This window comes from Babylonia areolata, chromosome 6, assembly GCF_041734735.1.
Source record: "Babylonia areolata isolate BAREFJ2019XMU chromosome 6, ASM4173473v1, whole genome shotgun sequence".
Classification (NCBI taxonomy): domain Eukaryota; kingdom Metazoa; phylum Mollusca; class Gastropoda; order Neogastropoda; family Buccinidae; genus Babylonia; species Babylonia areolata.
The window spans coordinates 37973410-37985909 of NC_134881.1; the positions used below are offsets into that span (position 1 = coordinate 37973410).

Genomic DNA, 12500 nt, shown 5'->3' on the forward strand with positions numbered 1-12500 from the left:
TGTGTACATTTGTTTGTGCTTTCATATCTGTGAGACTGCATATTTGTTGCATGTCTGTCGTGCGTGTACGTGTGTGTGTGTGTGTGTGTGTGTGTGTGTGTGTGTGTGTGTGTGTGTGTGTGTGTGTGTGTGTGTGTGTGTGTGCGCGCGAGCGTGTGTGTGTTAGCATGCGTACGCGCGTGTGCATATACGTGTGTGCATGTGTGCGTGTGTGTGTGCGTGTGTGAGACAAAGGGGAAGTGTGGAACAAACCATCAGGGATGTGATAAAGCTTCAATTGCACACGACTCTGGTGATGATTGAAAGAATGAAAGAAAGAAAGAAAGAAAGCAAGAAAGTAAAAGGGAGGAAGAGAAAGAGAGGCAGAAAGAAACAAAGATACGGATACGGATATGGATGTTTTATTCAATATTAGCCATGGCCCCTCCTTTAGGGGTAGTGTGATCAAGCATTCAGAAGTATAACTACAATTACCAGTATTTCTAATTCACAAACAAGCTTATAATCATTCAACTACATATTGCGCTTACGGAGAGAGAAACAGACAGAGAATCGTTGAGGAACAGAGAGAGGCGAACAAGAGGAAGACACAGAGAAACAGTAAGATGGAGAAGGCCGGAGAGAGAGAGAGAGAGAGAGAGAGAGAGAGAGAGAGAGAGAGAGAGTAACTGACTGAGAATTAAGGTATATCACACTGAAGCGATCACTGCAAATACAAGTACATTCCGTAATTTTAGAAACTGACACAATGTTATCATATATTAACATTTTAAAGAGACGAAAATGCATATCTATCTATCTATCTATCTATCTATCTATTTTTGGAACGAGAGAGAAAGGGGTGAGAGAGAGGGAACTAGAGAAGGGGAGGGAAGGGAGAGAGAGAGAGGGAGAGAGACAGACAGACAGAGAGAGACAGGGACACACACACACACACACACACACACACACACACACACACACACAGAGCGCTTCCAGCAACACCTTTGCTGATCACCCCCTGTCACGATCTGTCACAGTCTATGGGGCATGAGTGCAGGTCGCACAGCTAATACAGAGGCTGCACAGTTCACCCAGTGCCTTGACGTTAATGCCAGTACCCCGATTGCCTTCCACACTGCCCATGGAAATAGGTCGTGTGTCGCGCAAACGTGTGACGTGGTATTCTACATTAACTCAGTCATGACAAGCTATATATATATATATATATATATATATATATATATATATATATATATATATATATATATATATATATATATACAGAGAGAGAGAGAGAGAGAGATTGAGAAACAAATAGAAACACACAGATACACAGACACAGACGCAGACACAGACACACACACACACACACACATACACACACACACACACACACACAGACACAGAGAGAGAGAGAGAGACAGAGACAGAGACAAAGAGATAAAGAAAACCAGATATTGAGAAACAAATAGAAAAATGCAAACACGCACACACACACACACACACACAGACACACACACACACACACACACACACACATACACACACACACACACACACACACGCACACACAGATATATATATATATATATATATATATATATATATATATATATATATAGAGAGAGAGAGAGAGAGAGAGAGAGAGAGAGAGAGAGAACCACAGAGAGAGAGAGAGAAAGAAAATCGGATAATGAGAAACAAATAGAAACACACACACACACACACACACACACACACACACACACACACATACACACAGAGAGAGAGAGAGAGAGAGAGAGAGAGAGAGAGAGAGAGAAAGGGGGAGAGGCTTACACACGAATGCAATAAAGAGATAGAGACGGGTCAGATGCACACACGTATATGCAGAAAAAAAAGAGAGAAGAGAAACAGAGAGACAGATAGACAGACAGAGGGAGAAAGAGAGAGAGAAAAGAGCATGCTGGAAGACCAAGAAAGCAACATTTCGGTCCGTGACACGTCGCGGTCTATTGGCATCAGTGACTCAATTAAACACAGTTAACCTTCAACTCTTACGCACCTTCAAAAACTACCCGGACATGCATTCAATATCACCACAATATCTGTTCAACTGGGCACAATGACTCTCGTCAAAACATGAACGCACTACCTCGTTGTGACACCATCCAGGAAGGTGGCAGAAGGTGGCAGAATGGTTAAGACGCTCAGCTGCCAATACAGAGAGTCCGTGAGGGTGTGGGTTCGAATCCCGCTCTCGCCCTTTCTCCTAAGTTTGACTGGAAAATCAAACTGAGCGTCTAGTCTTTCGGATGAGACGATAAACCGAGGTCCCGTGTGCAGCACGCACTTGGCGCACTGAAAAAGAACCCATGGCAACGAGAGTGTTGTCCTCTGGCGAAATTACGTAAAATGAAATCCACTTTCATAGGTACACAAATATTTAAGCATGCACTCAAGGCCTGACTAAGCGCGTTGGGTTATGCTGCTGGTCAGGCATCTGCTCAACAGATGTGGTGTAGCGTGTATGGATTTGTCCGAACGCAGTGACGCCTCCTTGAGAAACTGAAACTGAAACTGAAACTGTGACACCATCCAAGAAAAATATATATCAGCTATTTCACCACACGTGAAATAAATTCTGACAACCCTTCTGCTGACAAAACGATCATGTCAACAGTCTGATAGCTGTCCCAGACCTGTATGGCCACTCAGTACAGAGTACACAGGGTTGGTGGCCAAATGTTTGTGTGAACACACACACACACACACACACACACACCTAGGGCACAGAAAGATCGTAAACACACACACACACACACACACACACACACACACACACACACACACACACACAGGGGGTTACCTTTACAAATTATTTCTTTTCCCTTGAGAGAGAGAGAGAGAGAGAGAGAGAGAGAGAGAGAGGCAGACAGACAGACAAACAGACAGACAGACAGACACACACACACACACACACACACACACACACACACACACACACACACACACACACAGAGAGAGAGGGAGGGAGGGAGGGAGAGAGCATCAAACGTTTTATCTGAAACATGCACATGACAAAACAAACAATGTTGGAAAATGTCTGAGGTTGTGTGTTAAGTATAGCAGATATATACCTACCTATGCATGTTACTAATGAAATTAAAAATCGCGTAGCATTGTTAGCATAATTGTTCATGAGGTGTGTATGATACTTTTTTGTGAATGTTCGAATATTTATCTGCCAATTAAAAGTGGATGCGATATCACACCAACAACTGCCTGAATAAATGAGTTTGGATTAAAAAAAAAAGAAAAGAAAAGATCCGCTCTTGGGAGGGGATCTTTATCTTGTGTGCTTGGTGGATGAGCGTGGTTGGAAATCTATTTCTTAAAGATGGTGCTTGGTTAGACAAGATTTTGAACATAAATATTGTTTTGTTATAGGAAGAACATTTAAGCGTTTAAGTCAGAAGAAGCCAGTGATGACAGTGGTCCATGCAGACTCAGTGATGGTTTGGGTATGTTTTCACTAGATGAATCCCAAATTGTCAAAGCATAATTAACATGATGTTCAATATAAGAAGAAAAACCCAACAACAAACAATTTCCGACAATGTAAATCGAAAAAAATGTTTAATTCATGATAAGTGTTAAATCTTTTTGAAAAGAGTTTTACGCATCGTAATAATGTGATTTGCTCTTATCCTTGGCTGAAAGTTCTCCTAGGAGATGGCAACTCCGAAGAAAAAACCTGCACCCACCGAGGCCGTTCTATACGTGTCAATATCTGAGCGTCGGTAGGCGAGAGAGTGGGGAAGGGACTGCACAACTCTTCACTAAAAAAAAAAAAAAAAAGTCACTTGTGCTGGTCAGGCAACCAGGCTAATGCCGGAACGACGAGCTCAGAGCCTGTGGCATGGGCGTCGCTTCCTGGGAGGCTGATGCCCTTGGCCGCTCTCGCTGGAGGATGCTGTGCTCTGGTGGCATGGGGACGTTTGAGAACAGGGGAGCGCTGGCCGCTGGGGAGAGGCGTGGGCGAGGGGGGCGGGGCTCAGCTTCTGGAGATGTTTTCCCTTGCGACACCTGTGGGAAGTGCTGCGCATCCGGAGTCGGCCTCTTCTCCCGTGTGGGGACGCACACCGGCAGGTGGGCCTGCCTGCCTGCTCGTCCGTCGGTCTGACAGGAGACTCCTTCAATATGATTTGACCAGGAAAGATTAATATCAATGTAATGATGACTTCAGGAATTATATGATTGTCAACTTCTTCTGTTGGTTGACCTTTTAAGGAAAGAAGTGGAAGGTTTGTGAAAAGTTTTAGCGTTCTTGGTAGACATGCTTTTCTCTTCTTTTTCGTTTCATTCTTTTCACTTTTTAATGGAGACGCGTGTGATTTAAAATGAATCAGACCATTCCACTATGTCATTACTAGGTTGTTGCAGAGTATGAAAATGGCCTATTTTAGTACTATGTACATGTATTGTGGTATCATCTGCAAGCATCTCACATAAAGCAGATCAAAGAAAGGCAGATCACTAATATAGATGGAAAATAATTCTGGACCCAATGTTGAACCTTGTGGTACACCATGATTGATAGACAGTAGATATAATGTAGATTCATTGATTGATTCAACAACTTGTCTTCTCTCTGATAACAAAGGACATGATTCCTAGTATATTTCCAGATTAGTCACACAATTTTAACTTTTCCAAAAGAAGAGAGCATTACATCGAATGCTTTCATGATATCTACAAGTACAGCAGTGATTTCATTATTTCTTTACATACATTTTTGAGCCACTGGTCGACAAGTTTAGTTTGGCTGGAGTGTTGGCCCTAGAAGTACAGTTTCTTTTGCCACGTGCATCAAGATCAAATAACATTTTATAGGCTTTGTGAGGCAGTCTAGACTCACGCATTCTCAGTAACTTTAACCAATATTTAATACATTTTATAACTTAATTTATATAGATAGGATACCTGTTTGTTTCCCCGTATATTAAATCATTGGGAGTTCGCTCTTCTACGCCTAAGAATTTCTTAAGTGCAAAGAAATGTATCTTTTCACAGTGAAATGCAGCTTTATCAAGTCCCAATAATTCGGCACCACACTGGACTTCTGGCTGAATCTGTGAGTCAAACAGCTTTAAATATGTATTTAAAGAATTACATTTCAGATTCGATAATTTTTGCAAAATATACAATAAAGCGTTTTTTCCCATACTGTCGAGATTGCTGCAGGCTGCCCCAAAACTCAACCTTGTGGAAAAGTAAATTCCTAAGTATTTATATGCCTTAATAAATGGCATTACAACACCATTATAAAACCATCTTTCCCTGGCAGCTAAATACCATCCTTTCCTGAATACAACGATATTGCTTTTATTTATGTTTACATTTAAACGTAGAGCTGAAGCTGCATGATATAGGTTGTTAAGCTGTGTTTGTAAACCTATCACAGTTTCGGATAAATATAGCAACATCATCAGCTAATAACAGTATAAATAATTCAAAATAATCAGGCATAAATGTTGCTCCATGTCTACCTTCCTTGATTACTTCTAATGCTATAAATAAGGAAAACAGAACAGGACTGCAAACATCACCTTGTTTTACACCATGGGTACAATTAATGTAATCCGTTAATCTGGCACCACATCTAATTCTGGCTTTAACATTAATATGCATACTATAAATACAACGAAAAATCTTACCCTTAATACCGCTTTTCAAAAGAATAGGCCATAATAAATTTCTCTCTATGGAATCAAAATCTTTTTCAAAATCAATAAAGGCCATATACAATTTACGATTAAAAGAAAAGTGTTTTTGTATCAGTGCCAATAACGTAAACATGTGATCAACAGTTGAATAACCCCTTTTAAATCCTGCTTGATGTTCACCTGTCAAATTATGTTCATTTATCAGTTCTTGGAGTATATTATTTTTAACTGCATTATATATCTTGCTACTTACATCACATAATGTTATACCTCTATAGTTACCTGGATTATTTATATCACCTTTTTTTAGACAAAGGGAGTACAACAGAGTCTGTCCAATTTTCCAGAAAAGTACCTTCATCATGTAAGACATTGAAAAGCTTGACGAAAAAGTCAGCCACTCTATCCCCAGCATATTTAAACATTTCCCCAATTACACCATCTGGTCCAGCAGCTTTACCATTTTTCAAATTTCTAATAACAAGTAATACCTCTTCTTTTGATATGGGCCGGTTCATGTAACCAATGTCCCCTTCATTATCACCATTGTGGTTTACATCAACACCATCTTCAGTTATAAAAAATTCATCTGCAGATGTCTCAAATTCAAGTAAACTTTTGAAATGCACAAACCAGTCATCGACTGTTAAATCATTCCTAACTTGTTTCTTTTTAAATGAAATTTTATGTACAGCGTCCCAAAATTCTCTTTGGTTATTTACCGCACTGATTAACTTATCCAGTAATAAATCATTTATTCCTTTTCTAAACTGTCCCAGAACATGTACGTGAGGAGACAACCTACCACGACACCGCCTGTCACCGTCTTCACGTTCAATGTCTTCTGACGCAAGGCGATATATTTCTTTGCTCTCTTGAACATAAATGACATGAAAACTGGGTGGAAACAACCACACCTGACTCGGAAATCCAGCTGAGAGGAAGGCATAGTACTTTACGAAGGTACATGCAAGGTTTAGTAACCAGATACTCCTGCAGTCTCGGGTAATCAAGGAATTTTGACAAGAGAGAGAGAGAGAGATGCATGTAGGCGCGCGTGTTCAGGTGTACGTGAGTACACACACACACACACACACACACACACACACACACACACACACATACATGCGCACGCACACGCGCGCACACATAGACACACACAAATTTACACAGGAGGAGGAGGCGGAGGAGGAGGGGGGAGGCAGAAGCAGAATGACTCAGACTCGGACCATGGAGCAGACCAGAGCGTTGTACACGGAAACGTACAGTGTACTACCAGTCGACCATTGCTTAGTAACGGCAGCAGTTCTGTTTCCTTACGAGCCACCCCGAACTCAATATCCCTCCCAGCACTAAGCCGCCTACCCCCTCCCCCCTCCCCCCCCTGTGCCCTTTATCGATGTATCGATCCCATCGACCGATCAGTTAGCCTGAAATATGCACGTATTTGCTAACCGGAAAACTTGAACCGTCCGTGCTGAGTGTGAAAGTGTAGACTGTGTGTGACGGGTTTTCAGTGTGACAAATGGTGCTGACACAATGCTCACTCTTGACAGACCTTTTATCGCACAAATAAATTCCCTGAGTTCGTGGAAAGAAACAATCTCCCTCCACCTTTCTTCACCCTCCCCTGTGTGTGTGTGTGTGTGTGTGTGTGTGAGTGGTGGTGGGGGGAGATTGTGGGGCGGGGGGGGGGGGGGGGAGAGGTGAGAGGGAGGGGAGGGGGGTGGACGGGGGGGGGGGATTGAGGGGGAAGGGGAAGGCCTGCCTGTGTGTATGCGTTCTTGCAAGCGTGCGTACAAGCGTGACATGACAGTTAAAACGTTGATTCCACTTTGTTATTAACATTGTGTTCCGCAGTGAAGACAACCACAGAAAAACAACAGAAAGTTTGAATTATGAAAAAAAATCCCCCCCCCCCCCCCCCCCCCTGAGTCTCTAACCCTGTTTCTGTTTACGTTTCTGACATAACATCCTCCGCTCCTCTCCACACACACGCACGCACACACACACACACACACACACACACAAAGACACAGACATACACACATACATACATACATACATACATACATGCATACACGCACACGCGCACTCTCTCTCTCTCTCTCTCTCTCTCTCACACACACACACACGCACGCACCCGAGCTCACATACAGTCACACACACTCAGTCTCCCTCACCTCCACCCCCACCTCCCAACCCTCTCTCCTTCAAGCAACCGGAGTTTACCTTTGTCAACAAACAAGCCGGTAACTATGTAATCCGTTAGAGGTCTTTTCACCACACACACTTCCCCACCCACCTCCCCACACACACCCAAATCCCCCCTCCTTCCCCACACACTCATACTCACACACACACACACACACACACACACTGGCCGTGGGACAGCTAATGGCCATTGGCTGTCCATGCCGACAAGCCATTAAACACAAGCAGGGAGGTAAGTCCCCACCAGCAAGTTTTACGTTCCCTCGCTCGATCAGTCCTGCAAAGAAAGTTGCCAAGACTCCTCCGGTGGCATAGAGAAGGAGGGGTTGGGGGGTTGGTTGGTGGGGGGCATGGCGGTGAGGGGATAATGGAAAGAGAGAGAGGGGGGCGAGGGGGGATGAATACGAACACCTCCCAAACAACAACAACACACAATCAAAAAACAAAAACAAAAATCAGCAACAAGCAAACAATAACAAAACAAAACAAAAAAAACCAACAAAAACACACCCTTGTGCATGTTTCGGAGGGGGAGGATGGGGGAGGGGGGCGTTGTTGGGATAACCTGATCAGTTTCAGTCAGCACTTAGATATGATACATTTATGTTTTTAAGGTAGGGAAGATAGCTGGAGGGTACCTCCTTGTCTTCCCATACACAAGTCTATTTGACGAGTGTATCGGTAATATGAGGATATCAATTTGTTGCAAAAATTTGCACCTCTCTATGTATTTATCTGTTTCGAGATCCAGAATGTTACATGTCATCCGAGTAAATATGATGGGCTATATCTGTGCAACAAATAGGTTTCTGCTCAAATAGTTCTCACAATACAAAAGGGTCAACAGTAACAACAGAGAGAGAGAGAGAGAGACAGACAGACAGACAGACAGACAGAAAAAGCTGTAGTGGGAGGAGGAGGAGGAAAAGGAGGGGGTGGCGGAAGAGGGAGAAAGGCGAGAGAGAGAAAGAGATAGAGATAGATAGATAGATAGATAGAGAGAGAGAGAGAGAGAGAGAGAGAGAGAGAGCTCAAATTCGGGATAATTTATTAATTGTACTGACTGGAGTGTGTTGACTGACCCATGTGAGAATGTTCATGAAGCAGCTGATGTTGTTACATCTTATATCAGTTTCTGTGAAGACATGACAATTCCGACAAAAATAATTAAACTTTTCCCCAACAACAAACCATGGATCTCAAAGTCTCTCAAACAATTTTAAACGAGAAAAAGGTAGCATTTCAGTCAGGGAACAAGAAGGATAGGAAACTGATAAAAAAGAAGCTTAGAGGGGAATTACGAAGGGGACAGAGTTTAAATCAAAAGTAGAGCAACAGTTTCAGACAGGAAAAATGGCAGGTGCATGGGATGGGCTAAAAATTATCACTGGAGAAACGACAAGGAAAACAGTAGCTTGTGAAATGAAAAGGGATGAACAGCTTGATTTTTCAAACAAACTGAGTGATTTCTACTGTCGCTTTGAAAGGAATGATCTGGGAAGGGAACTGGATAGTGTTATCTCACAGTTGCAGGAAAAGATCAAAGATAGGAACACAGATGAGGACTTTGAGATCGATGCAAAAGTTGTTGAATCTTTATTTTTTGAAACTGAATGTCACGAAAGCAATTGGCCCCGACAATATCTGCGGAAGATTACTGAAAACATGTGCTTCCCAGTTGTGTGACGTGTTCTGTAAAATTTTCAACTGGTCTCTGAAGGACTGCTCTGTCCCCAGCATCTGGAAAAAATCTACTATCTGTCCTATCCCCAAGAAAAAGAACCCAGCCGCACTAAATGATTACCGTCCTGTTGCCCTGACTTCAATAGTGATGAAATGCTTTGAAAAAAATTGTTCTCCGCCATCTTCTTTCTTTCACTGAACAGCAGCTTGACTCTCTTCAGTTTGCTTATAAAGCACACAGAAGTACTGACGATGCTATCCTAACTCTCCTTCATAATGCTTTCCTTCATTTGAATAACACGGGATCTTTTGTTCGTATCCTTTTTGTTGACTTCTATTCTGCTTTTAACACAATACAACCTCATCTCCTTGCCCTCAAACTGCTAGGCTTGGATGTTGATCCGAAGCTTACTCTTTGGATAGTAAGTTTTCTTCTCAATAGAACTCAGTCCGTCCGCTTTCATTCTGCCCACTCTTCTCTAAACTCTACTTCTACTGGTGCACCCCAAGGTACAGTGCTGTCCCCTGTTCTATTTACACTGTACACAAATGACTACAGAGGCACGAAGGAAACTCCTGTCATAAAATATTCTGATGATTCAGCTATTGAAGATCTGTCCAACTCTGTTGCTATTTATTTCAGTGAAATTAAAAAGTTCTGTTCTTGGTGTGAGGAAAACTATCTGGATCTCAACGTATTGAAAACAAAAGAAATGTTAACAGATTTTCGGAAAGACCCCTTGCCTGTAGCTAACCTTATTGATGGTCAAACAGTGGAGAGGGTCAATGAATATAGATATTTAGGGACCATCTTAGACAATATAAGCTGACTTTTGACAGAAATGTTGATTCCATTCATAAGAAATGTCAATCTAGAATTTTTTGTTTACAGAAGCTTAGAAATGTTGGTATAAATTCAACTATTCTTCAAAGTTATTATCCATGTTGTATCGAGTCCATGCTCAGTTTCTTTTATGTAATGGTAAGGAAGTTTGGGAGTGAGCGGGGAAGTAAGCGTGTTTTGAACGATGCCATGAGTGTATACAGTAAAATTGTGGGAGTGAAACAAACTAGTATGCAAGAGCTGTATGAAAGTCGAGTGGTCAAAAAAAGCAGGCAAATAGCAACTGACAACACCCATAGTTTAGCAAAGTATTATGAGCTATTGCCATCAGGACGACGCTACAGAACTTTTAAGTTGAAATCCAGAGCTCTGAAGACTTTTATTCCACGTTGAATCCACCTTTAAAATTCTTGAGAACTGTGTGTGTGTGTGTGCGCGCGCGCACTCTCATGCGAGACGTGTGAAAGTCTGTGTATGATAGGTTGTACCTTGTTCTAGTTGTGTGTGTGTTTACTGAGCTTAAAAACGAGACAACTGGTTATTATGAATGTGCAATATGCAGAATGAATGTACAATGGAATATGTCAAATGCTAACGTCCATATTCTAAATATATTTCTGTTAATAATTACGATGTAATAATTAATTGTAATGTTTTAAAAGCGAATATGTGAAATGCTTTTTATTTAAGAACATATGTTTATTACTCTTGTTTAATCAAGTAATCCGTGTCCAGGGGTGGGTGGATGCGGGTGTGTGTTGATTATCTGGTTGTGGTTTTCCGCAATTTATCTTTATTCTTATCTGTCTATTATAATCAAGGTGCAATATAGTAAACTATGCTTATAATTATATTCAAAATAATGTTTCTTAATTCTTTCTGTTTTTACATCAAGAATATCAGTTACTACCTGCAGTGTGTGGATGTATGTATGAAACGGTGTATGTGATATTTTTTACATTTGTGTCTTCGTAATATTCGTAAAAGCTGTTGTTGACTTTTACAGTTATGGTCCCCATGTTGTTTACTTGTCTATGTTGTGATAATGCACCTGACCAAATTTCTCCAGTTGGAGATAGTAAAGTTATTCTTATTCTCTTATTCTTATTCTTATACTGTGACAGGCCATGGCTTGTCTTGAAGGGGCGGTAATTAAGCATAGCAATAACAATACTGCTGTTTATCTAAGGGAGGGAGAGAGGGAAGAAGAGAGAGAGAAGTAAGGGGAGAGAGGGGGGAGAGAGAGAAGGGAAAGAGAGAGAGAGAAGGGAAAGAGAGAGAGGAAGAGAGGGAGGGGGAGAGATAGAAAGCGCGCGCGCGCGCGCGCGTGTGTGTGTGTGAGTGAGAGAGAGAGAGAGAGAGAGAGAGTACGGGAAGGGAGAAGAAAACAAAAGTTAGGGGGGAGAGAGAAGGTGTGAGAGAAAACTAGAGTAAGAGATAGGAAGACAGCAAGAGAGAGAGACAGGGAGAGAGAGGGAGACAGGGAGAGATAGATGAGAAACAGAGAGAGAGAGAGAGAGGGAGAGAGAGAGAGACAGAGCAAGACTGAGAAACAGAGAGAGAGAGAGAGTGAGACAGGGGGATATATAACAAGACTGAGAAACGGACAGAGAGAGAGACAGACAGACAGACAGATATCAAACGTTTGCCCCCCTTACCTCCACCTCCACCATACCCCACTCCCCGCCCCCCAAGGGAGGGGGACTTGCAAACACACTGCAACTCGACCCACTTCCCGAGGACATGACAGATGATGTATGACATATCTGACACCTGCAGTTCCACGCCACGAATCTGACGTTCACAATGAGACACCTCCACACCCTCCCCCTCAGGCACTCACTTCAACACACTCCATGTTTATATCACTTCGCTCTGTCGATGTTGAAAATAAACTGTCTGGTTCGGTGTGAGTTAGCATGGGGCGTTATGATATATTGGACTCCGTGATAACAGGCCCACAAGCAAAGCCACAACCCTTTTTTTCTGCGTGGTTGAGAACGCACACGCAAACACATACGCACACGCCATGCACGTTTACAAATAGACATAAAGTGTCAAAGAAAGCG

The 12500-nt window shown here is 42.2% G+C and overlaps 1 protein-coding gene across 4 annotated transcripts in view; it reads right to left on the minus strand.

Moving 5' to 3' along the window:
* LOC143282991 (EF-hand calcium-binding domain-containing protein 6-like) overlaps nt 1-12500 on the minus strand; it is an 81434-nt gene that overhangs the window by 56019 nt on the left and 12915 nt on the right. The window contains exon 1 of one of the 4 annotated variants that reach the window (XM_076588960.1): nt 2027-2129. The exons of the other annotated variants lie outside the window; for them this stretch is intronic. The gene's annotated coding sequence lies outside the window, so the exon portion shown is untranslated. Of the gene's footprint in view, nt 1-2026; nt 2130-12500 lie in introns of those variants that run through there. 4 annotated transcript variants of the gene reach the window in all.